Genomic DNA, 26,796 nt, shown 5'->3' on the forward strand with positions numbered 1-26,796 from the left:
CTGGGCCACTGCGTAGACTAGGTCAGAATGGGACTTGAACAGGTAACCCTCCCGTCCTCAGCGTAAGCCCTTATTAACTCAGCTACAACTGCCTCCACTGAGATACTGCAGCCTCTGTAGTATTAGTGCATTTTATCAATATATGGATTGATTTTTTTATATAATGCAAAAAAGAAAAAAAAAAAAGCCTAACTAGTACATTTGAAATGCACAACAGGATGACTTTGCACTACAAGTGAAAAATTAGAACATTTATTCTATTTAAGTGTATTTTTCTCTTTATTTTTGCATAACTTGTGACGAACACAACCTCATGTGTGGTCAAAACCAAACATAAAAATGTTCTAAACTTTGATCTTGTACCACAAGCTAGAACAATCCCGTTTTTATCTGTGCATGAATGTATTTTGAGTCATCTTTTCATTCACTTTACATATTCCACTCTGGTCTGTCAGTATTAAAACAAGTACCCATGCAATTATTGTGTAAAGAAACTATTAGGGGAGTAACTTTGAGATTAAGTAGGCATAAGGATCTTAGCGGTGCATTTCTGCCACATTTGAATTCATACTGTTTGCCTGTAACTTCATGCTAATGATCAAAGTTGGGGGTGGGGGGTGGGGTGGGGGGATTCTCCTGAGTGCGAGTTATGAAGATGAGATGAGGAGAGAGAGAGAGGGAATGTGAGAGGGAGAGAGAGAAACTGCTTTGCTGCCCTGCTTTGAACACTTTTACACTTTCCAACAAGCTTTGTTTTTTAATTGGCTGAAATTAATCTTAGGGATGTAGATGCCTGATTTGCATTCATTAAAACCCAACCAAAAGAAGTCATGCTTAATTCCAATCAAATTTGCTTAATTATGCATGGCGAGATATTCCCAAATGAGCTGTGGATTTTTGTTAGACCCTTTTTTTTGTTTCCTATAGCAAATAAAATGTAATGAAGCTGTCTTTTTGTGTTTTAGTGAATGTTGAGGAGCACATGAGGAGCACCTTGAGCCCAGGCTGAAAACAATATTACTGCTAAAGTAATTATAAGAATCTGCATTTTTCATTGTTAATTGTGGATGTCAGCATCATTAATTTTAATTTACGGCAGGCAATAAAATTAAGAATACTTTGTGCTGATGTTTTAAATCATGCCTGTGAAGGGGACACATAATGCAACTTAAATCTCAAGTAGATATTGATTGGGGTGGATGGTCTTTTCTATGAATCTTAAATAGGCAGACGCTGGGAATCTGCTTGAGACTTCACTTTTACGAGTTAACTCCGGCACCAGATATCACGAGTGCAATACAATTAAAGAAGTGTCAGTTTATGCACACATGCACATGGGCGCGTGCACGGACACACTTAATCAGCAGGCTGCAGAACAACAGAGTGATATTGAAGTGGATAACGTATAGAAGCACAAACTTGATTTAGCCATGGCTAGTTTCTGTATAGAGAATAGGGATAAACCTACATATTCAAATAAAATAAATCCACTTTCTTATGTTGTTTCCTTTTTTAGGTTCAATCTGAGCGTCCGCACAGACAGACTGAAAGCAGCATGGAGGAGTTGGAGGTGTACTTCTGTACAGTACGTGGTCTGTGGGGGATGACATTATGTGTTTCTGCTTCAACACTTGATTTATAGCTTCATTTGGACCGCGTTTGTACGAAACACATCCTGCTGCTGCAGGAGCTTTAGTGCATTGTAGTCTGAAAACAAAGGAAGAATAAAATTGATCTTTCTGGACACACACAAAATCAATGGATGGCTATTTCCTGTTCCATGGCATGTTAGTCCAACTGACTTGCTCAATCCTTGAACTTTCCTTGTGTCCTCCCTCGCCAGAGAGGAAAGGTCTGCAGAGTTCAGTGGAAACTTAAAATGATGTCATGTCAGATTCTTTGGATCAGAGAATTTTTTGTTTTCATTCTGCCCTGACCCTTAAAGCAGAGACATTGAATGGGCCTCAGGTTCATATCCATGCTATTGTTTGCTTACTTATTACACCCCACAATGTTTATTGTCTTCATAGTGTCCTGTTTTTCATATATTTCTATGCCTGTGTAAAAAAAAAATGAATTGCCTTGTGTTTGAAAGGTGCTACATAAATAAACCAGTCTTTCCTTGCCTTATTCTGTCTTTTAAATTTGTATTTTGTTGACTTTTGCGGTAGCCACTACAGCCAAAGGGAATAGAAACAAAACAGAACCGTACTCATAAATATGTGTTATGAAATCTGTGGACGGCTTTGGTTGAATTCCACCTTCTATTCTTCCAGAGGATGTGTCTGTACCTGTTGTACAATGCATTCTGTTCTCTAACAAGGTGATTGTGTTTCCAGCACAAAAAGACTCTACAGCGATGTTCAATTGTTCCCTTTCAGGCTGGCTGTTTGCCAGCGGCTCCTTCATGACACATGGAGCTGCTCCACTATCAGCTCCCCTCTCCTCTTCCTGTCTGCTTTCCTGGCGGTGACTGAGGCAAGTCACTCTAATGCAACAATGATGGTGATTTCACTCTGCTTATCGAAGCGAGTAAGTACTTAAGCAGCTGCTTGTACTTTGATCCAATTTACTTCCTGAATGTGTGCTTCCTCATGCACAGTAAACAGGCCTGCCTAACTTGTCATTAGTTCAAAGCCTAAGCAAATAGTTCACATGATGATTGTTTGTCTGCTTTTTTTGTTCTGCTTTGTACAGTAGCTCTGTTAACACAGGAGAGTTAACTTCAATGACAGGGCTTCTCAATATTTCAGGTAACAATTTGTACTTTATGGCAATGGCTGTAATTCAATATTGCCAGCGGAGCTCTGGAGGTTGAATGAAGAAGCCATAAGTTGAATACCGCAACCTTTAACATCATTGTGTGCTCGAGTCATCCCCAAGGACAGGACAGATAAAAGATGATCAGTAAGAAAATTGATAGCACTGATTTAATAAACATCCCTGAAATGATCCCTGTGACCTGCAGGCAGCGCCGCAGTCACTCGTTCTTCGCCCTGGTTAAAGAATCAAGTGAGATGATTCATTTGAGTGACTGAGGTAGTTGAGTTTGATGGATCATTCCTAAAAGCATCATTGCTAATCTTCAGCTCCTCTTTTTTAGGTTATTCACAGATCAGTGAGTTTTCCGGCTAATCCTGGACCTGACGCTGCTCTTGTCTGTGTACATGGTATTCATCATACGCTGACAGGAGGAGTCCTTCAGACGACAAATAACCTTCAGAGAGGGGAGGCAGGCAAGCAGTAGGTGTGCAGTTATTTTGGATACATTTCACAGTGGAGTAGGAAAGCTGCATGGGGAGATGTATGGTGTCCTTGTTGGCTGCGGAGAGATGGACCCCTCTCCGTTTCCAAGCATAATCATTCTGAGCCTCAGCCATGCCTTCGACAACTCAATCAGACAGCCCTCTACCTGTAAAGTGGCTGGGTTGATTTGATTGCCATTTTTATTGGATCCCGGTCACATAAATCAAACCAATGGGGACGGCTGTACAGACGTGACCACTCGTCATTCGCTAGTAGCCTTGGAAACATTGTTTCGGGGGCCGCGTGGCTGTCATCGGAGGTAAATCAGGGGTCTGAAGTTTCTTTCCTCTAACACAGGAGCATGGAGTTAAATCATCTTGAAAATTGATGTCGCTGTGCCCAAGTGTTTTCACCTATCCCTTGGATAGAGTCCCATCAACTGGTGACAATGTCAGCACTTTTACCCTTCTCTCAAAAAAACAATGTTTCCTGTCCTCGGGCCTCAGAGGCCTGTTGTACCTGATAAGCAGTGTTAAAGTTTCAAGTTTTGACCTTTTGAAGAGCTGATTTATATCTGTATATTTAAACTAGAGATTCATGACACTGGACTTTTGCCATCCTCTGATATACTGATATTTACAAACTTACCCCAGCCGATACTGATATGGATACTGATATTGATGCTGATACATAAATGTAGTACAGACCTAAAACCTCAGTTTTTAGAACACATTTTAATAACGGAATAAGGATTAACAAGTAAAAGACTTCAGCAGTCCTGCCTGAAACTACACAAACTTAAGTTCCTTGCACACCAGAGGCATTTTGGCATGATTAATTTGCAAGTATTCAAATTATTTGTATCCAAGCATGTTGTCAATGCAAGCTTTCACACCAGCAATGTAATGTCACTGTGCAAACTTGTGTATAGATATTTGTCATTTTTTTATTTGATATTATGTAGCCCAGACTGAGACAGGCAGCAAGCAGCCTGACATGTCCATGTGAAGGTAAATGCGCTATGGTCACAGCTGAAGCTTTTCCAAACTAACAGGACTTTACTCTAATGACGCATTTAGCAACAAAGTCTCCTCTTACCTCAGGCACACAACTAACCACAGCTCCAGGGCAATCAGCTCTGTGAAATTACCCCTCTGACCAGCCTGTAAGACAAACTTACCTGTTTAGCCCCCTTCGAAGCAATCCTTAATTGTGCCCTTGATATTATTATTAATATTATCCAAATTATAGAATGAATGAAACATCTGTCCCTCCTCCCAACACAGTGACACAGTGAAACACGGTGAAAAAAGGGCACTGACCTCCTGACTGTGCGCACTAGTGCCTTTATGCAGTGATGTAAAGCACACCAACACTGGACTGTGGAGCAGTGAAAATGTGTTCTGTGGAGGGAGGAATCAAACGTGTTTGTTTTGCAGTCAGATGGGAAGTCTGGGTTTGGCTAACAGGAGAACGTTAACTACCTGACTGCTTCGTCTCAACTGTTTTTGGTGGTGGAGGGAAAAAGGTATGGGGCTGTTTTAACGAGCGGTCATGTCATGCGCTGACGTGACATCAGTGCAAACCCCTGTTGTTGGGTGTGTGGCTCTACCTTTTTGGGACAGACAGGTAAGATTAGTACCCCTACAGAAGGGTGCCAAAAACTGGGACGGTACAGGTCATTCTTTTCAGACCCTTTCCAAAAATTTGCTCTAGCGCAAAATATGCATATGTTGGTGTACTGAACTGAATCGGACCACTCGGTGGAACCGACGTATTAGCGGCAACAGTTTAGGAGGGCCCTTATCTTTTCCAACATGAGCAAGGACTATAAAGACATGGTCTGATGAGTTTGGTGTGGAAGAACTTGACTGCCCCACACGTAGACTGGCAGGGCTCTGTGCCGGTTCCGGTTCCTGTACATAATTTTGAACCAGCAGGCACGTTCAAACTGAAAAAAAAAAAATTGGTTCTGAACCTGTAAAGTTAGATCTCAGATGGAACCAAACATAGTTGGTGCTTTCTTGACATCATCAGTGGGCGTATCACATTCTAGGTTGTGAAGAGCAGAAAATGGAGAAAAAGTTGTCTGCTGGGGACAAAATGTTTGGTTGTAATGTGGGCATCGACAGAATTCTAGGTGAAGCCAGAGAGTAATACAGGGAGGGGCAAGTTATATGCCGAACTTGTGGAAGAGATAGCGATGGCTGGGTTTGCTGAATGCCAGACCAAATAATGAATTAACTCAAGAAACTGAAGAAGGAACACCAGGAAAGCAAGAAAGACTTGGGCAAAAGTGGAGCTGGAAGTGGTGATACATGTCCATCATGTCCTCCCACTTTGGTTTGTCTTAAACTGGTGTGAACGCGGGCTGGGTCACCAGAAAGCTCAAAGGTTCTGAGACTCCAGAAAGGAACCAGAACCAGAACTAGAGCTGTGTCCATCTGAAAGCACTAACAAAGCCCTGACCTCAACCCCATCAAGCACCTTTGGGATGAACTGGAACAGAGATTGCGAGCTGGGTCTTCTTGTCCGACATTTGCGCCTGACCTCATAAATGCTCTACAGAATGAATGGGCATTAGATGAAAATGTAAACAACAGGTTGTTTCTGCAGAATGCTAGTCTAACATCTACCCACACTAGTTACAGGCATTAAAACCAAGCCAATCTTGCAGTTGATGTCCTTGTTTTCTTTTGTAGGTCACAGAGTTACCAGTTCCAATTTCAGTCTGTTCCATAACCAGCTAAAACCCCTCTCAGGGCCTTTAAATCACTTCCTTTGTTAAAGAGTATTTTGTCTCAGTTGCCATCCAAACAGCTACATCAGACAGTGTTCCTTATATGGCAGTAATTTATCCTATAAAATAAAGTAGGCCTTCAGATCCTGTCTTTGAAACTTAATACACTGTTCATCACTAAGCACTGTCTGGTGAGCTTTTTGATTCAGTGTGAACTGATTAAGTCTATCATGTCCACCAGCGCTTACAGTGGGAACATATTAGATTAAATACAGGTAGCTAATTTCCTCCTCTGCATGGGTGAGTGGGAGTATGAATGAAAGTGATGTAAAATTAATTTAGACCTCTAAAATTTTGATCACGCCGAGGCTATTTTGGTTCTCATGATGACAAGTAATAGGAAGGTTGTTGCTTTCTAACCTCATAATATTACAACATTTGCCTATAGGGCTTTCAGGATCAATTTCATTCAGCATAAATATCACTTGATCTGTAAAACAAATTAGAAACAATAAAAGCAATAAAAATGCAGCCAAGCTCTATTGAGATGTCCCTCCTAGCCATGTGTCAAGACTGAAGACATTAATGATACACGCAGGAGAGAAAATTACCATCTAGGATACGTCCGAACCAGTAAACTGGTAAACAAGCTGGCCGTTAGGAGTGGGGATGATTTGAATCAACAAGGGTGAACAGATATGGATACTCGGCGCATTAGTGTTAATAGGAATAGATTATGGAGGGATTTCGTGGAGTGACCTTCAGTGCACTAATTGAAATAGTATTCCGAGTCAGCAGTGGAGTAATCAACTTAAACACAGAATCATAAATCATCATGAATAGCGCTGTCACAACCAAGCCATTAGCCCCGTGTTTTTTCCCCAGCAACCTCATGAAAATATCTGCCACACCGATCCGTAGGTTAATAGGAACAGAAATGGCATTTAGAGTCTATTTGGATCAAATGTACTGCGAGCTTGAAAGTAGAACTTTGCTAATTTGCAGGTAATGTGAATTGATGTAGTAAGGGTTGAAGATAGTTCAGGCGAGGAGTCAACAGAATAACCGTGGAATAATCACAGAACTATTTGGTAAAGCCGCCATCATGGCACTGCTTTGTGACAAGGCATCAGTGCAGGCACAGTATGGTGGCAAGATATGTTATCAAGCTTTTTGTGAGGTAATCATGTATGCTTGGTGTGACCTTTGTCTTTCTTATTAATTATAGCCGACAAAAGTGCAATAAACTAGGAGACGTTAGTGCTGGATTTGCTCTCTAGGAATGTGCAGTGAACAACCTGGGTGATCACTATATTGTATTTAAAAACTGTTGACATTATTAGGTCTAATCTTCATAATGCACATTCATTCACTTACATTCACTTCATGCTGTAGTTTTAAGTATCAAAACAGAGTGCTTTGTCAAAGTTTACAACATCTATATTAATATCAACAAGTGCTCTGGCAGTAAATAGCTTTTTAATTGCAACTAAAGTGAACGAATTAGATTCTAAACAGTCGGTTAGTGTCAGTAAAATGTCTTTCACACAACAATACCCCGCAAACTTGTCAGAAATGCTGATAAGAGGGCCGATCCTGAGCGCTTACACGGCATTAATCAAATAGCAGGTCTAATTAAAAGCGCTTTAAACAAAGCTTTTTTTCTAAATGTTGCTCAGGTATGGCAATAATTTTTGATCAGCCAAGCCTGGAAGACAAATAATTAGAACTGCCACAGCGGCCTGATGAGTGATGTCAGCATCTCCGAGTGACCTTCCCCTGCTAATTAATTTTCATTCCAGGGGAAAAAAGACCCCGTTGTTGCACATTATTAATTGAGTTCATGAAAAGATGCACCTGATTAATTTTTGTTGATAATACTTGTCATTCTGGCCGCCGTTCGTAATCATTTTATGGGTTTTCATCTTAGTGTTTTTCAAAGTTGATCTAAGTCATCTTTACTGGAGATTAATTTGTCCAAAGTAGAGCTGCCCTGTCCCAACAGACAGCAAAGCCTCAGTCTGTCTCACTTAGACGCCTGCTGAACACATCAGTTTCTCTTTATTAGCAGTTGTTTATCCTTGTTTACCCTCACTAACACATTTATAGTGGGCAGTATAGTGAGAGTGAGTGGGAATAATTAACTATACTAATTAATTATTAACTTTAACATCCAAACCATGCTTTAAATGTAGGAAAAGTCCCGACTACACTAAATTAAGTGAAAGAAGCTTTTCAAATAATGATCTAGCTTTAAAAAGCATGACATTACCACACAATACACCGATTTATTAATATGTTATACATCACATATGTGCTATAAAGTGGATGTTTTGAATGAAAAGGCTGCTGGGCTTAGTGTTATCTCTGAGACAGTATCAGTGTTTCCCACAGGATTTTAGGAGACTGTGGTGGGGGGACCCCAAACCCTCTAAGGGGGTCATGCTCCCCCAGGAGAAAAATATAGACATTTTGAAGTTAAGTCTATCAATCTTGTGCACTTTAGAGCAAAAATGAAGAGGCTAAATATACAGATATCTTGTTCTCTTTCAACAGTTTTCCCTTGTAGTTATTCAATCATAAGTGTACTGATTATAATTTGATTGGCAGACTCCAGTATTTTAGTTTTTTCCTAGTCTGACCTAACAGTAAAGAATATGGATGATAAAGATTTAATTTTCTTAAAAAAAAAAAAAGTTATTTACATCTAAAGATTAATTTTGACCTTTTCTTTAATGGATTTTTATTATTAATGTTCATAATAAAACATCTACTGTCTATAAATGTAAACTTAAAAAATATATCAAAACTGTAGCAGGTAACATGACCATCTCTGATGTTAACTGCAACTAATCTCCACCAGATACCCTTTATTTCTTGTACAAGTGTTTATTTTTATTCCATAAATGGAGTATACACATTTACAGCAGCTGTATTATCTCTAACTCCTAAATAAATGATGAATTATCCAACAAACAACTAAAATTAGAGACTGTTTCTTTCAGCAAGAACTGAAAATGTTTAACCTGACTGCCTCTCTCCCTCTCTCTGCTGTATTAGTGGGTGCAAAGAGTTTTTAACATGTTTTATATCCGCTATAAATACTGTTAATATTTCCTGTAAAGGGATATGTAGGATTAAAGCTTAGTCTTCTCAAGCACACACTCGCACGCTAAGGTTTTGTCACCTTAGACGCTAATACTGGAATATTTATTAAATCAGACCTCAAAGTAGTGCACCATGCAGCGTATGTGCATGACAGACATGGCAGGAGTGAGCGAAACCATACAAATACATAGATCTTACATGGAAATAAGGTGGGGTTGAACAAATATTTCACTGATATGTTTCAAGGCTTCGTTTCCTGTAGCTTGAGTGTCTGAAACTCAGTCACAGTGCAGAGCGTTCATCTGTGTCACACTCTGTGCAATCAAAATTAGACTATGGCCGAGTGCCATGGTCCAGGTAATCAATGGGAAACACTGGTATATATCAATCAGTATTTCATAGTTTTAAACTTTACTATGACTATAGTAAAAAAATATATAAATTTTGTGTTTTTTTTGTAATTTCTGTTGGATTCAGTCCTCTCCTTAACACTCACTTTATTAAAGAGATATAAGTCCCCTTCAAGATACTTTGTTTTTCAATACTAATGAGTCTATTAAACTTAATTCAACTTTTTTTTAATCATTTAAGGCCAGTCAAACACTACTAAAACTGTGACAAAGCTGCATGCCACTACTAGCTACTGCAGCAGTTGTTGATTAGCTGTGCCTTATCACTACAGTGACTCTAAAGCCTGATGTAAACAACAGTGAACTGGTAGCATCAATAGCATCTCGTAGGAACAGCACTATTTAGCACTATTTAGATCCAGAAACAGGGATAAAGTTGTCCAGGGGGCTGTGTCAAGTTATTTTCACAAATAACCAAAGCAATGAGTGACTACATTCAGCACAGGAATATGGATGTTAGCCTGCAAACAGAAACTGCTGGTGCTAGCTCTGCTAATGTTAGCCATACTCTGTAAAGCAACTTCACACCATTATGGTGGAAAAATGGTTACCGGTACACTTTGAAGTTGGTTTACAGCAGAACACATTTCTGATATTTCCCACCAATTGGATTTATTCAATAAAGAATAGTACAGTTTAGACCTTACCCAGTAAAAAACATGTGACACATCAAAAAGACAGGAGAAAAAAAGAATAGTTTGAACATGTTTGATAGACTTTTAAAGCACAATTTTTGTTTCTAGGAACACATTTGTAACCACTGAAAAAGGCTCAGTGACTCTCTTTTGGGTCCAAACCCACTGGTTGAGAACCACTTGTTTATAGAATGTGTGTTCTTGACTTAAAATAAGTCAGCAAAACTTAATAATAATTTGACGGTAAATGCACATGGAATTATAAGCATTGGGCTGAACTGAGAACTCTGCATGCTTTTCCTGATGTCCTCCACATTGTTAAGAGAGGGGTAAGCAGAAAATAATTTGAAAAGAAGAACAATGTTTACTTTTCAGTCAGCTTTCACTCAAACACAAATATTACGTCAGAAGGCTATTTGTGTTATAATCAATCCTTATCTAAAGCCTTACATCAACATATTAAGAACACAATATCTTTTGTGATCAATATTCCAATTAAAGCAGCCAGAATCAAAGTAATTTTGAAGAAAGAACAGATTTTCTGCTGGTTCAAGACTGAGACTGACCTGTACAGACTGAACTGCACTTGCACCTCATAAATATGAGGAGCAAGCGCTCATAGAATTATGAAGAACAGGTTGCAAACAGCATTGCTTTTGGAATAGAAACTTGATGTATGAAGCCCTACCTGATTAATGGATGAGTAAGTCTGAAGGGTTGTCAGATGCCAAACACTGCACAGTTGTTTATGACACCATACAACTGTGTCACTCTTTAGAAGCACCACATTTAGATTACACTGCCTGACGATAATGCATTGCACCGTAGCAGGAGCTGGGCCAGTTTCAACTTAACTTGTAAGAAGACCTTCCATTCTTTATGCTCTGCCAACACAGTGGCCTGATTCTGGCTGCTGATATGATGGAGTTCAGGTGGAGCTAGCACCATGTGACACTGATGTGCCTGTGCAGTCTGTGCAGCTTTTTCTCCAAAAGCTGGCAGCTGCTCCTGCTTTTATTGAAGTTACTTAGTAGAACTTGCTGCAGAGGTATTAAAGATTATTCTTAAACCGTTCTTCAAAAATTGTGGGTCACATCCCTCTGGTGGTACCTGAGAGTACTGCAGGTGGGTCACGAGGTCATTTACAACAAATAAAAACATAAATATAATAAAAGCATATAATTATCATAAAATATTTTATTACATACCTTTACTTTTAAAACATTTCCCAGAACTAACAAAATATAGCTGACTATTTGCTACTAAAATAGATCTATCAGCCCTGAGTGTAAATGTAAGCACTTTATGTTCTCCTGTAGAAGGCACAAGTTTGCATGTTATAAACTTCATTTTAAGAAAGACATTATATATTTGTTTTGTCAGGGGGGACCACACTACTGGTTGTGCCACAGCAATAGTCTCTGATCAGTGGAGCCTGCTGATAGACTGCCACTACTGAAGTTAACAGTAATTTTTCACGACAAAGGGTTTGAATGGGGAAATTCACTTCTGAAAATACAATAAATTTGTTCCAGAAACACCACTGCCTTCTCTGGGCTAAGTTCATTTAAAATGGACTGAGGTAAAAAGGAAAACTGTTCTGTGGTCCTATACAGTAAACCACAATTGGGTATTCTTTGTGTAAAACACTGACATGGTGTTCTGGGGACTAAAGATAAGAGGGAACCTCCAGCTTGTTATCAGTGCACAGTTCAAAAGCCAGCATCTCTGATGGTATGAGGTTACATAGAGGTTTTACAGCAACATATGCTCGCAAGATATTAGTGTGGATGCTGCTAAAGCTTGAGTTTGACATGTCTACAGTTGCCATGGTTCTCGTTATGCAGTTCTCTATGGATTTACTCCTTGTTAGCGGCTACGTCACATGTTTTGTTGCTCTGTTTGGCCCGTAAAGATGTGACAGTGTGTTCATCCAATCACCCTCCGAGGATTTTTTCAAAGCCTCTTGAAAAACGCTGTGTATTAGAGGTTTTCCAGATGGGAGTGTCAAACAAATCAATCTAGCGTGTCAAGTTAGCTTTTTATCGGTTTGGTGCAAATGTCAGAAATAACACCAGCATTGATGTGTTTATCATAGTTCGGTAGATACCTCAGTGTACAGCTGAAAAAATGTTGAAGTGTTCACTACTTCTTCAATATCCATCCACTTAAGTTTCTAGCTGAAAAAGTGAGATGGGAGTTTAGTTACCTTTTGATGGCAGTAATCTTGTGATGAGTTACTTTTAAAGTGGACATTACCCAACACTAGTCAGGAAAATGGTAAAAGGTAAATCCATCACATTAACTATAACGGCTTTGTTGTTTTCTAAAGTTAACAACTCTGAACTTCTTTCATCTGGCTCCTACCTTGAGTGGAGGTCCACTTGTCACATCACTTCAGAGATCAGAGCAGCTTGCCAATATTCTCGAGCCAGGAGGAAGTGGACGAACCCTGCCGCCTCTTTTCTCAGATAATCCCAAACACTGCAAATTTAAAGAATATTGTCCCATGAGGTTGTTGTTGTTATTATTCTTACACACATAAAGCTCTAAAACACGCACACACTTAGTGTGGCTGTATTTTCTTTCATGTGTTTTTAAATCCACTCATCCAAACATTTTAAAGTATCCACCATTACAAGTCCACAGAGTGTAAAAGGAAAAGAACAGAGTCACATAACACTCAAAAACATGTCCATCATAAGTGGACAGTAAAACACGAGGGGGACAAAACTTTTAAAGGCAAAATGAAAATGGCTATCGTGAGCTGAGTAAATAAACGACACGCAGTGAAACAACAGTAGCACTGAATGCCCATGAGCATGTCAATATGTAGTTTCTGACCAATCAGGAGGGACAGTCATCATGCTCTGACAATAAGTTTTTCCTCACCTGCCACTACAGCAGGTCACTTAAGATTTCCACAGTCCACTCAGTCCTGCGTTTTGCAGGAGGCAGGTGTTAATCTTATTCCATTACTGTAATTGCAAAGCCAGGAAGGTATTATTCCCTCAATTATAGACCAGTTAAATTCTTAATTCTGTGCTTGGTGCGCTTGGTTTAACCATTATAAAATCTTTTTTTCCATTTGTATCGTCCCAGAGTAAATTGTCATTACAGTTATAGGTGAAAAAATAAATACATACATGTACTTATAAGAATGTTCTACATCATATTCAAATGAGCACTGGCCCATTAAACCAAGATCTTAGTATTAGTAAGGTATTCATTCACACATATTCTAGACACTCTTTGTGTTTTAGTCAGAATTTTATTTCCTTGTTACCTTAAAGCAATTTCATTTTTAAAAATGCAAACTTGAAGTAAACATCTTTATGTATGGCAGACACTGAAAGCTAATGTACAAGGCCAACCATTAGGGGGGTATTAAGGGGAGAGCTTTCTGGGGCCAAGCCAAACTGGGGGCCCGGAGGTCAGCAAAATCATGGCCCATTGTTAAGTTGTGACAGTCATATTTGATCTTTTTTTTCCTGACTAATGAACAGTGTTATCAAAGCAACAAATGTGTCTTTTTAGTTTATTTATGTTGTAGTATGTGGCCTTCTTCAAAATTTAAAGCCCTTTACTTAAAACAGAATTAAAATGGAATAAAAAAGGGCAAAAATGCATTTGAAGTGGAAAAAATGTGTTAAGAGTGGCAAAAATGGGTCACCAGGGGCAAAAAAATGTGGGATTGGGGCAACAGTAGCTCAGTCTTTAAGGACTTGGGCTGGTGATTGGAGGGTTGCCAGTTCAAGTCCTGGTTGGCCCATTTCTGGACTTTGGCCTAGTAGTTGGAGAGGTGCCAGTTTACTTAATGACCCTTGCCCTTGAGCAAGTCACTGAACCCCCAACAGCTCCCAGCACAATTCAACGACAGCAGCCCGGCCATCACTCTGACATCTTTCATGGGGATCCTGTTTGTGCATGTTTGCATGTAATTCAGCCTATGTGTGTGCAATATGTTCAACAACAGAGTGTAAACGGTAATACAGTATGGCTTCTTCTGAAGTGGCAAAAAGGGGCTAACAGAAACAAAAATCTGTTAAAAGTGTCAAAATTGGTAAAGTGGCAAAAACAGTCAAACAGTGGTGAAAAGGGTTACAAGTGGCAAAAATAGATTTAAAGTAGCAATATGCACATAAAAAGTTGTAAAAAGAGATAATAGTTGCAAAAAATGAAATAGAAATAGGTGGAAAGTGGCGATAGGGGTTAAAAGTGGTAAAAAGAGGCAGAAAAAAACAGTGGAAAGGGCATAGAATGTGGCAAAAATGGGCATAAAAAGAGTGAAATGCAGTCATAATGCGCAGAAATGGGGCTTAAAAGTTGTGAAAAGGATTAAAAAGTGAGAAAAACTGGGTTCACAGAGATGGGCAGAAAGTGGCAAAAATGGCTTTGAAATGGCAAAAATAGGCAGAAAAGTAGTATAATAGGTTTGAAGAAGCAAAATATCTTTTAAGTGGCAAAAACTGGTTAAAAGTGACAAAAATGGGTAAAAGATGCACAAAGTTGATGGAAAGTGGCATCCAGACTAACACCAATGCTTCAATACACATACTTTGATACGACAAATAAAGCACAACTGGTCAGGGCCCATTTTCTGGGATTGTCAGAGGACCAGCCAAATCTCTGGGCAGGCCTGCTAGTGTATGAGAACAGTATCCTTTGACCTTATGTTATCTGAAAATGACCAAATTTAATATATGTATGAACTGATAAAACTGAGGGAGAGTAGTTGAACTTTTTATTCTATCATAAAAAATGAATGAGCTGAAAACAAATGAATGGCTTTTTAGTAACAACTTAAAAAACTGCTTTCTACAGTCACCCTCAGTTACTTTTAAAATTGAGAGTATTTCAGTTTCTTTTCTCTCAGCAAAGGACTAGCTGTGATATTGTGAAGGATATTAATGGTGAGGTAGTGTCCCCTCATGCAGTGAAAACATAATCACCCAATAAAGCATCATGAGCCATAAAGGTGAATCCACACCTCTGACAAAGTCTCAACAAAAATCTCTATCACCAGGAAAGGATTTATGGCTGGGCTCCTGTGCTGTGTCGCATTATACATACAGGGGTAAACTTTCTGGTCACTGACTGTAAAATATTTGGACTGTAAATCGATGCATTTTAATTTGGACAATATTTTAACACACGGTCATTGCATCTTATCAGCTTAACAAAACTTTTAGTACAGGTAAAAGCTGCTGTGTTTGCTAATATCATTTGTCCGCTGCTTTTCTCATCTCTGATAACAGGTTAAAAGAAGTGATAACATACACACATACAGTACATCTACATACACACCTGAATGTTCAGAAGTTCTGGCTGGTTGTGTTTTAGCATTTTGCTGCTCTTAAGTTGTTATTTGGGTCCATAGTTGTTTATTTGTCACAAACAGGAGCTGAGAGGACAGTAGAGTCTCTAGAGGCAAAGGAGGCAACGGACGTCCCCTGAAAAATAATGTCATTTTATGTTAAAACAGTCAGCCCCTTGCATTATTCAAGTTTGACAAGTTAATGAACTTTCAAAAGCATTGGTACCCTTGCCTTATGAAATATTGCCCTGGTAGAAGTAGCAGCCTTTTACAATAGAATATGAAGATTATAAAAGTGAAAATAATATACAACATTGAGCTCAATATTTCCCGGTTAGCTGCTGGCTTGCTGGAACCGTAAGAAATCGACCAATTTTCTGCATATGTTGCGGTTTAACGGGTGACCGTGTTAACTGGTGACTCTTGGCACAATGAGTCTGTTATTGAAAATATAAGCTCTCTCGAAGGTACCTTTATTTATTTGTTCATACCCAATTAATAAAACTGACGTTGTACACACGTCAGAAAATCGGTATTTGGGAGGACTCTAGTAGTTTTAAATATCAGTTATAACTACGTCAAACACTGACGCACCTGTTGAAAGTCGCCAGTGAACACGGTTACTTGTTAGCCAATACATCAGTTTAGCGCATTAAGCTAACGCTACGTTAGCTAACATTTGCTATAAAGTTAGCTGGAAATTCGTCCTGTTTAATGAGCAAAGAGTTTTTAATGACACTGACTGGGGGTTTTAAGCTAGGAGGAGTTTTGTGGTTCACATTAACCTCTCTTGATAATGCAGTGCATTTAATTTTACCTCGTACGCAAGAGCTCGTCCTCTTCTTGCGCATTTCCAGGAAGTGATTTTCACGTGTATGGACGCTGCAGCGACTGCTTTCTACGGACTCTTGATAGACTTTCTTTACCTGTGCGGTGCTATGCAGGACGACTGACATCTTAGTGGAGGTGAAACCCTCAGTTCTTAAAGGTAGGGAAAGGATTTGTTTACATTGTACTGCAACATGTGGGTCATGTGGCATGCGGTGGCAGAATTCAAAATGTCAACATGTGAGATATACTTTTACGGTTGAAAAGCTGGCAAAGCCCTCTCATCTACTCCCACGAGTGATGCACAACATAGCATTTTTGATGATATCCAATATGCCGAAATTTAATTAGAGTCGATATCATTACGGATACTGATGTGCAAACGAAGTTCAAGTCTAAAATTTTGGTCCTTAAAAAACTTGAAATTTCAGAATGAACAAAGACACAAAGTTTAGCCCTGAACACACTTTAAAATGTATAGAATGAAATGAACAAAGAAATGGACATTAGCTGAGGTAGGTCTGTTCCAGCTTAAAATTCCACAAACTTATTCATATACAACCAATATTTAAAACCAGTTTAGGCCAACATATTGATCATAAATATCTGCAAAAACTAAATTTACCTTTCTAAGCTATTATCTGCTGATACCGATATCATATCGATCAATGGCATAGACAGGATGGAGATCTAAGGTGTGCCACAAGGGTTTTCAGTTACAAATTCAACTGGGCCAAATTTTTAAATCAAGAAATGTAGCTGGTCCAGACATGTTTAGCACCCAGTAAGCAGCTGCTAAAGTCAAATTTCGAACTGATACAGATCTATTTGATGAAAAATAAGGTCTTTATTTATAATCTCTCTTTTAAATTTGGCAACATGACAAAAGCACATGAAAAAGTGCATAAAAACACAGAGATGTATTTGAATATAACTGGAGATAGTAGAACTGGGGGGGGGGTGTTTCACTTAAGAAAAAAATAGAATGAAAAAATAAAATGAAATTCTGTAAAAAAAAATATTGGTCACGTCTTACCTAGGCATATCTTCAAGTGCGTATAAACTAAATTTACACTGTTGTAGCTACAGTTGAAAAGGACATATTTTATACTAGGTATTTTACGTCTGGCATGGAAAACCCATAGACTGTAGAAAGAATTGGACAAACCCCGTGTGACGTCAGTCGTCTGCTTATAATAGGCGGAGTAAAATGGCTTTTGAAGCCAATCTGTGGATGCTTCCATATTGAAATTGCGGTCTAAACCGAACTTTGGATCAACTGAACAGCCCGCCCACTAAGCTTGACTTCCTGTCAGCCTGCTAGCTAGCATTGGTTGACAGAAACGGAGCCTCTGCCTGCCGAGCTATCTGTTAATCAAGTGAGACACACCAATCACCGTAAAGTGAGGTTCATCCTAAATATAATCCAAACGATCATGGTACAAAAAAATTCACCCCCCGTACAGTGGGAGCACAATAAGACACTAGCTAATGAGACAGGTTTGGTGTTTTGAACCAGGCTGTAAACCAGTTTATTTTGTGTGTCAAAACCACTGTTTAACGTGTGCAGACAGAACTTCCTGTTTTCCTGCAGCCAGCCTCAAGTGGACAGTCGCGGTATAAGCAATTTTTTGCACTTCCGCATTGGCTTCATTTTTCAGGACCAGAGGTTGCTGCTTGGGAAAAAACGCATACTCTTCCACTCTCTCACAGTCACAAGGATGCGTTTTGGTACTGAAATACAGTACTGTTTGATTTTACGTGAATCAATACTCAGTAGTACCTTTGGAATTCATTCAGTACCTATAAAAGTCAAGTGGCAACCTTGGGCCCTTAAAAAATGAAGCCAATGCAGAAGTGCAAAAAAATTGCAATGCAGCAAGTGTCCACTTGGGGCTGGCTGCAGGAACACCAGAAGTCCCATGTGAACACATGATAAAGAGCAGGTTTTTACACCAGAGATAAACTGGTTTACAGCCTGGTTAAGAAAAAACATGTCTCATTAGCTAATGTTTTCATGTGCTCTCACTGTATGGGGTGTGAATTTTTGTACCACTATAGTTTAGATTATATTTAGGAAAAACCTCACTGCGGACTGATTGGCACATCTCATTTGATTGACAGATAGCTCGACAGGCAGAAGCTATCTTTCTGTCAACCAGAATGCTTGCTAGCTAGCTGATAGTAAGTCAAGCTTAGTGGGCGGGCCATTAGGTTGATCCAAAATTCGGTTGAGACCGCAATTTCAATATTGAAGCTGCCATGGACTGGCTTCAAGAGCTGTTTGAGTCCGCCTATTGTAAGCAGACGGCTGACGTCACACAGGGTTTGTCCAATTCTTTCTACAGTCTATGTTAAAAGCAGAGTTCGGTACCCATCCCTATACCAGTTGCTTGGCTCTGATGAAGATGCAGTGCATGTCAAAATGTAGGTCCTCTACACCTGATTAAATTGCAAATGGTCACACGTGTGCTTCAGTTTCTTCTTTGGATTTACACGTGAGAAAGAATCCATTGAAACATCTTTTGTCTTTTTTTTTGTTTTTTTTCTAACTGGTCCTTTCTGTGAGTACCGACCTCCACCTGTGGAGGAGCTGGAGTGCAAGAGACTCCTGCCAGTTAACTCACTTCTCATGCAGTGTTCAGTGTAAGACTCCCACAACACCAAAACTTTCTCTCATGTTTAAAGATGAAAATGGATTTGGTGTATGTCCAACAGGTAACTCTGTCTGCCAAGTAAAAATAATCTCTTGTTTAGTGTAATAAAAAAATTCATTAATAAAAAAAAAGATTTAACCTTGTTGTGATGTGACATTTTCAAGAATAAAAGAGCTAAACAGTTGTAAAGACTGAGGTCATCTGAGGAGTTGTACTTGTGTTTATGTGGTTTGATGTGTGCCAACTTGTATTCCAAGTCAGGTGTCAGGACTTTCATTTTCACTGTGTTGTAATGCTGCAGGTCTTTGTTCCTCTAGACTCCTGAAACTGAAACCTCAACAATGCGTTGCAGGGTTTTTTTCCGCCTTCTTGTTCTTAATGGAAAATACCTTCTGAGCCACAAAAGCCTGCTATTGTATGATAAGCTACAAATGTAGAGAGGTGTCTGAAAATCCATTTAGAATTAATAATACCTAAAGCATTTCCAGTTAATGAAAAAGTGTAATTTATCTGAAGAGGTTCAGAGTCTTCTTTGAAATGCGAGATGTCACCGAGCCGGTATAAATGCAGGCTTTAATGGTTACATTGACAGTGCTTGGGTATTGTTCTTGACCATAGAAAATGATGTGAATGGCTCTGCTTGTCATTGTTGTGAAACTATTAATAGATCTGTAATTATGGTAGGCAAATTGTTGATTTTTTTCCTCCTCTGTGGTATTTGATATGCTCAGCACAATGCGGAGATGAATTAGGACTAATAAACAGGTCTCATGATTCTGTCTCTAATTGGAGGATCATTATATCTCTTCCAGAGAGATGCCCACAGCTAAAGCCTTTAACAGCACTATTTCAAACAGGACACAAAGGCCTTAATGAATACTCCTGTGACTTCGCACCATCGCTCACAAAGGGAAGAACATATTCTGTTTTTATCTTACACATAGTTTCCTGTAATTGTTGGATTGAGGTGCAAGATCAACCGAGCTTCCCTTGGAAATCACAATAATTATACGGGGGTTGTTTTGAGGCTAAAGAGCTAAAGATCATTAAAAGATGTGTTCACAAATTAGGCTTGCAGTGGCTTCATACTTTTTTATCTTTAGTGGGGTGTGGGATATTTCTGAAACAAAAGCTTGCAAAAGGTTTAATTTGACGTGTTTTACAGCGTCTTTGCATGCATACTTATGCACGCCATTACAACACAATAACGAAAATAAGGAGAGCAAATGTAATGCATGCTCAGGGAACGTGTTCAAATCTCTTGGTGCCATTTGCTCCCATCAGTGTAGCTGATAGAGTCATTAGAGAGCTGCAGCAGCTCGACTCCAGGGTCTCTCTCCTGTAAATGGCCCTGTTGGATGGGTGAACAACCTCCGCACGGCTCCGTGGCCTCCCAGCACTTCACTAAAGCTAATAGGTCACAGCTGCAGAGCTGGGTGACAAAAGCACGAGTGTTAACAATGGATAATGTGCGAATGGGTTGCAGTTATCTACTTCTTTCTGTGCCTCACGATTCAGAGTGTTGGACTTTGAATTTCAAGTGTTAAATCAGATTGTTTTTTTCTCCTACTGCACTGACAGCAAGGTTCAGGAGTTCTTACTGTACATTTCACGTTTGACCTCCATGCTAATGGAGGAGCCTCTTCTTTATCTATTAGTGGCGAACGTGATCACCCTTGCACGGCTGGAAAACCAAAAGTGCTGAAATCGTCTAAATGATGAGCGGAAGGATCTGTGGGTTTTTGCATATCACACCTCGTCCATGGCTTTAAGAAAAAGGGTGAAAGAGGTCAGCTCAATATGCATATAATTTGGGGTTACATTCGAAGTTTGGGTTCTAAGCTTCTTGATGAAAGACAGCTATGAATAAATGTAATCTTTTCCCCTCACATTTGGTCATTTGCTGAGGGCTGTGAAAAAAGTCTTTGTATGCGCTTTTACTATTAATGTTCCTTATTACCGTTTTTTTTAGGCTGGTTGTCCTTCGGAGACACCCCAAATGATTGACCAATGTCACTGAACTCACATTTTATTTACAGAAGTTCACATTTTTTGACTTTTTCATAAGAATTTCCAAATACCAATCTGTATGGCAGAAAGACAAAAATTAAAATCATCATGCAGAGACCTAATTTTGGTATGTGATTTTTTTTTTTTTTTGTACAGTGATTAACTCAGGGCCAGGAAATGGCTGGCTACAGACTTGAAAAACAAGTCTCAAATTACCCTTAAATGTTCCCAATTCACAATGTTTTTATCCAGAACAGAATAATCCTCACAGGTCTCTCCCCTCTTAAACAAACTGGCTGAGTAGTTGAGACTGCTTTAAACACTGCATAAACACTTTAATGTTAAAAACAAGTGTTTACTGACGCTCTTCTTGGCGGGGGCCAAGAGCTAAGCTGCTGCCAGCATATGTGATAGTTCTCTACTTGTTTTCAGTAGTTTTAAGTAAAATATCCAAAAAACAGTCATCTGTATCATTTAGACTAGGGGTGTGCATGTTCAAACCTGGCACACATTTAAAGATTTTTAAATGTTAAACCATTTTGAAAATGTGAGAGACCCCACTCATGATGATAAATAATGACAGATTAAACAATTTAGTTCTGACAGTGAGGGATGGCCAACACATCACACTTAACACTGACAGATTCTGTTCCCCAACTACCATAGTCTTAACTCTCAGAACTTGAAATCTTGCCTGATAAAATGTGACTTTTATTAAGTTTCAATAAAGATTACAATTTAACTTCCTGTTAACCTTGAAACAAGATAACCTAAACGATTACTGTGCCACATACCATGATAAACAGAGCACACACTAAGAATGGGCGTATATACTGCAACACCGTTTCCAGGGGTATTAAAAATAGCTACGGTATTGCTTTAAGTACCATCACAAAGAGGGTGCTGTGTAAAGACCACATGTTTATAGTAAGTGCCTAAAGAATGTGTGTCTGTTTCCAGCAGTAGCACCACTGCCTGTGTTTGAAGATTGTTTAAAAGTTATGGCAGAACTCCAGCTAATGGTGTCAGGCAAATTTGACAAAGGCTAACATATGTAGCGGTGTAGGTACCAGATGTGTCCGAGCTGACCATAGACCGTAAAAAGAACTGGACAAAGCCTGTGTGACATCAGCCGTCTGCTTACGATAGGTGGACTCAAACAGATTTTGAAGCCAATCCGTGGCGGCTCTCATGTTGATATCGCTGTCTCAACTGAACTTTGGACCAACCTAACAGCCTGCCCGCTAACTCAACTTCCTGTCAGGTAGCTAGCTAGCATTCTGATTGACAGAAAGGTAGCTTCTGCTTGTCAAGTTATCTGTCAATCAAATGAGATGTGCCAATCAGTGCGCAGTGAGATTGTGGTACAAAAAAAATCACACCTCGTACAGTGAGAGCACATGAAGACATTAGCTAATGAGACACATTTGTTTTTTCTTAACCAGGCTGTAAACCTCTTTATTTATAGTATAAAAACAGCTTTTTACTACATGTTGTGTACAGGACTTCGGGTGCAAGCGTCAAGTGGACACTCGCGGAATTGCAATTTTTTGCACCTCCGCATTGGCTTCATTTTTCAGGACTGGAGGTTGCCGCTTGGGGCCGACAGATTGGTTTGAGGCCTGCTCCGTCTGATGAAGTAGCACATTTTGATTGGCTGTGATGATGTGTCAATTATTATTGACTGAATGCTTACATGAAAGAACAGTGAACCCATTAGCTTTCCATGAAGCTAACTTTGAATGCTAATTTTTGTGTTGTATTATTGTTTGAAGATCATTCGAAATGAAATGTTTTAAGTCTGACATTTACAGTGTCGCAAATGGCCATGACCCTCTGTTTGCTCCTGCTATATATCAGAAAGATCGTCTGTGATTGATGTCTGAATATTTTAATAAGTGAGAGAAAACAAATAAGGTTTATTATTTATGAAAAGTAATAAATTTAACTTTAAAACTGAACACATCTGATCACAGATGTGTGACTGTTTTGCTTTTATTTTTGCCTTGGAGCCAGCAGGGCTGCTGCCAACTTGTTTGACAGTGCTGAGTTTGTTTTTGAAAGTTTGAGATTCCTCCTACGTCCTTCAGTAACAGGATTTTTTACCAGGAATTACATAAGAGATTTCACCTCTCCAAGCTAATTTATCACCAGTCAATTAAAACCAGCAAAAACCTCAGAGTGAAGCTGTCGTTGGTTGTCTATATGAGTCCTCTGGGAGGCTGGTCCACATGTTGCTGACTTGGAGTCAGTCAAAGCCCTTCATTCCCTATTGTGAAACTGAGACAGTATCTTTTAGAAAAGGTTTTTATGGATAGGCTGATGCAGGTGTTTGGTGTGTCATCAGATTTAGGAAAAAAGGAACGGACAGAATATTCAGGTTTCATTTCAAACAGCTAATCTGATTCAGCCGTCAAACTTCTAAGTCAGCTTTAGACCCCAAGTAATATTTTATGCCCTCAGTTCTTCCTGGATAAATGTATGCGGAAAGTTTAGGCCACACTGGAGGGGAACTTATTTGTTGAGCAAGGGAAAATACACGGAGACGAGGGCAGACTGTCAAAGGACTGAACGCCATTCATCTGCTAACCTGCTCAAGGTGTGCCTGGTTGATGTCCTCCTCCTTTGGTGGGGAACATATGTCCACAGCAGCTGTGCCACCGTGAATAGGCAGTGATTGTGTGCTAGCTAACTGCATTCCTGGGAGCCAGGCCAAGTCTGAGCGGAGTGAGCTGTCCCATTTTTTTGATACGAGCATCTTTTACAATCCACCTGATTTTAATGTCTGCTTTTGCACAGATCTAGAGGATATTAACTCCAGTCAAACTATTACGCCTGACTGAGAGGATCTCATGTTTTAAGTCTGGTTAAGCTGAGACTTATTTCAAATCAAGTGCTATAAGGTGAATGGGATCTGTTACTGTGTTTTGCAGTCAGTGGAACAGTTCTAACAGATTCAGTGCAGGTTTTAGAGGTGGAGGTCTTTTTTTTTTTAAATGATGTACTATCGAGGGCTGATGCTAGATTGTCAAATCAGAACAATTAATTTCTTTTTAGCATAATAAACGAAAAGATTTATAGAAAGCTCAGCAGAATTTCTGTCATAAATGTTGCACAGAGCAAAATTCCCACAGTATATTGTTTAAGGTTAGTCCTATACATGTGCCACTAAGACACAAGCCTCTGATACAACTACAATGTAAAGTTTAATATTTTGGAGTTCATCAGCCAAACCAGAAATCCTTAAAGAAGGAATTTCAATGTTCCCTTACATGTGAAAAATCAGCATTTTTCAATTTTGAAGTGATATTTTATTTAAAGTTACCAAGATGAGTTAAACAGTAAATAATTAAAACAGGGAAAATAAGCTCAAACTGGTTAATACCCAAAATAGCACATTCTCACTTTTCAAATCCATATATTCAAAAGGGGCTGAGAGCTGAGCTGAAACTCATATTAGTAAAAAAAAATCAGTGTGCCCCATCACAAATTTTAAAGGCTGTATTTTCTTTATCAAAAACGAGGGTAATTCAATAAAACATACAATCTAAGATTTAAAGATTTAAAATCTGTTTTCAGGAGAGGCTGAGGGCTGAGCAGTAGGTAATAGGCTATAAGAAACCAGTGTTTTCCTATCACACTTTTTAAGCTGTTTTTTTTTTAGTCAGGATAATTGAATATGACCCAGTGAATACACTAAATAATCTCATAATAACATAAAAAACAGTTTTTCTTATTTTAAGTCAATGGAATTATATCTAAACCAATAAATATATAAGAATTCCACATTTATAGTCAGTGTTTCCAGCAGGGGCTGGGAGTAGAGCTGGACCATTGTCCCTCCAATCACACAAATTAAGACAGTTCTTCTCATTTAAAATCAATGTAAGTAGTTCAAACCAGTTTATACACAATAATCCAACAATTTCACATTCAATATTAGTGTTTCTAGGAGAGGCTGGGAGCTGAGCTGAAGCAGACATCGGGGAAAAACCAATGTGTTCCTGCCACACATTTTAAGTCTATATTTTGTTACTTAATATTAAGGTGAATATTTCCTTGTCATCAAGTACAACAGTACAACAGTTTTGCCTTTAAATCTGTGTTTTAAGAAGGGCTGAGAGCTGAGTTGCATCTAGGGTTTTTTCAATTACAGAATTCTAGGCTACTCTTGTATTTAATGTCATTTTAAGGTGATCAAATTACCTAAAACACATAATGTAATAACTTTACAAACATCTTCTTTCTGGAGAGGCTGAGAGCTGAGCTGCAGCAGAAATTTGGGGAAAAAATAGAGTCTCCCATTCCACATTTTAATACAGTTTTTCTCAGTAAACATCAATGTAAATATATCCAAACCATTAAATACACAAAACATAATAATTTCACATTAAAAATCCAGGAGGGGCTGAGAGCTGAGCTGCAGCAGGCACTTGGGAGAAATCATTGAATTTTTTACACACATTTTAAGACTGTATTTTGTTATTAAACAGTAATGTTATTATATCTAAACCATTAAATACACAAAATGTATAAATCCCATAATCAAAATCAGAATTCCCAGGAGGGGCTGGGAGCTGAGGGGCAGCAGACATTTGGTAGAAATCAGTTATTCCTGTCACACAATTTTAAGCTGTATTTCTTGATTTTAAACTGTGATTATATCTTAACGAAATGCAGGAAAATAACAAATCCACATCCAAATTTGTTTTTTTTAGAGGAGCCGAGACCTGAGCTGCCACTTCTGTCAGCTTACCGTTTATATGTTAGCTCTGGTAATGGATGTTTTCTTTATATTGTAAAATATTTAAGTATAGATTTTCACTTAAAGTAAAGAAATAAAGTATCAGGGCATCCTAAGGTATGGCTTACGCAAAAGGCAAGGATACTACCCTGCACTCGCATGACCTCAAATAATTGTATGAAAATGGTCAGAGTGACAATGCTGAGTACATCATCCTTGGACCTGATCATTATTTCATCCCAGACAATAAACTCAACCACCTGTAATGGTTATCAGACACTCGCACAGGAAGCCAGGCGCTGTAAATGTAATCTAAATGTAAACATTAAAAGGCAGCGGCGAAATGGAAATCTCATTTCTGCGTGGGCTGATGTCTGACCACAAACAAACAATAGACATCTGCAATATTTCTCTCCTCTGTCCTATCGCAGACCTCCATCCCATGAGGAACAAGGTCAACAGAAGAGCTCTGAATGGGATGGTGATCCCAAAATAACAATCCTGAACACCAACAACCCCCCTTCTCTCTTAAACAACACAATCACACAATCAAAGCCCTGCTGCCGTTCCCTCATTGTTTAATTTCTGCCGGCTATCTTAGATATCTCTGCGGCTGTTCTTATCTTTGACCTTCAGCTTGTTGCTTTGTCGTCAACCCCCCCACCCCTTCCACCCACCTCGTACCTGCTCCAAACCCCCACTCCAGTGTGCTGCGACCTTCAGAGGGGTGTCATTACTCCCTGACCCATTTGACGATCCCCTCATGTGGAATGTGCATATGCCGAATCGCTGCGGATCGGCACAGTATGGGGTGAGGTGAAGTACTTACAGAAATATGACTTGACACGCTTTATCAAATGGGGAAAGATGAAGACGAAACAGCTGCTGGTGCTGTCGTAAGCAATCTGGCCGTGATTGAATAAAAGTGTCAGGAAAAGGGCCGCTTGATGGTCTTTTGTTCTCCCCCATCCAGCTTGATGTTAGTTTGAGCTGTCAGGAGGGAATCACAGCTGGGTGATTTATCAATACTTGGAGTGACCTTGCAGCCACACTGCTGTGTCTACGTATGTGAGAGAGCGAGCGAGAGAGAGAGAGAGAGGC

General features: G+C 39.2%; 2 protein-coding genes across 9 annotated transcripts in view; one reads left to right on the top strand and one right to left on the bottom strand.

Moving 5' to 3' along the window:
• Positions 1–16,404, bottom strand: part of dachd (dachshund d) — a 226,498-nt gene extending 210,094 nt beyond the window's left edge. For 3 of the 8 annotated variants that reach the window (XM_041806710.1, XM_041806709.1, XM_041806708.1), the window contains exons 1-3: positions 16,274–16,403; positions 15,447–15,592; positions 12,507–12,623 (exon numbers count right to left, since the gene is read on the bottom strand). The gene's annotated coding sequence lies outside the window, so the exon portion shown is untranslated. Of the gene's footprint in view, positions 1–12,506; positions 12,624–15,446; positions 15,593–16,273 lie in introns of all 8 variants that reach the window. The other 5 variants (XM_041806712.1, XM_041806706.1, XM_041806711.1 and 2 more) reach the window with 2 other exon arrangements.
• klf5b (Kruppel-like factor 5b) overlaps positions 16,328–26,796 on the top strand; it is a 37,752-nt gene continuing 27,283 nt past the window's right edge. The window contains exon 1 of the mRNA XM_041806715.1: positions 16,328–16,444. The gene's annotated coding sequence lies outside the window, so the exon portion shown is untranslated. The remainder of the gene's footprint in view (positions 16,445–26,796) is intronic.

The sequence above is a fragment of the Cheilinus undulatus genome, linkage group 15, assembly GCF_018320785.1.
Source record: "Cheilinus undulatus linkage group 15, ASM1832078v1, whole genome shotgun sequence".
Classification (NCBI taxonomy): Eukaryota; Metazoa; Chordata; class Actinopteri; order Labriformes; family Labridae; genus Cheilinus; species Cheilinus undulatus.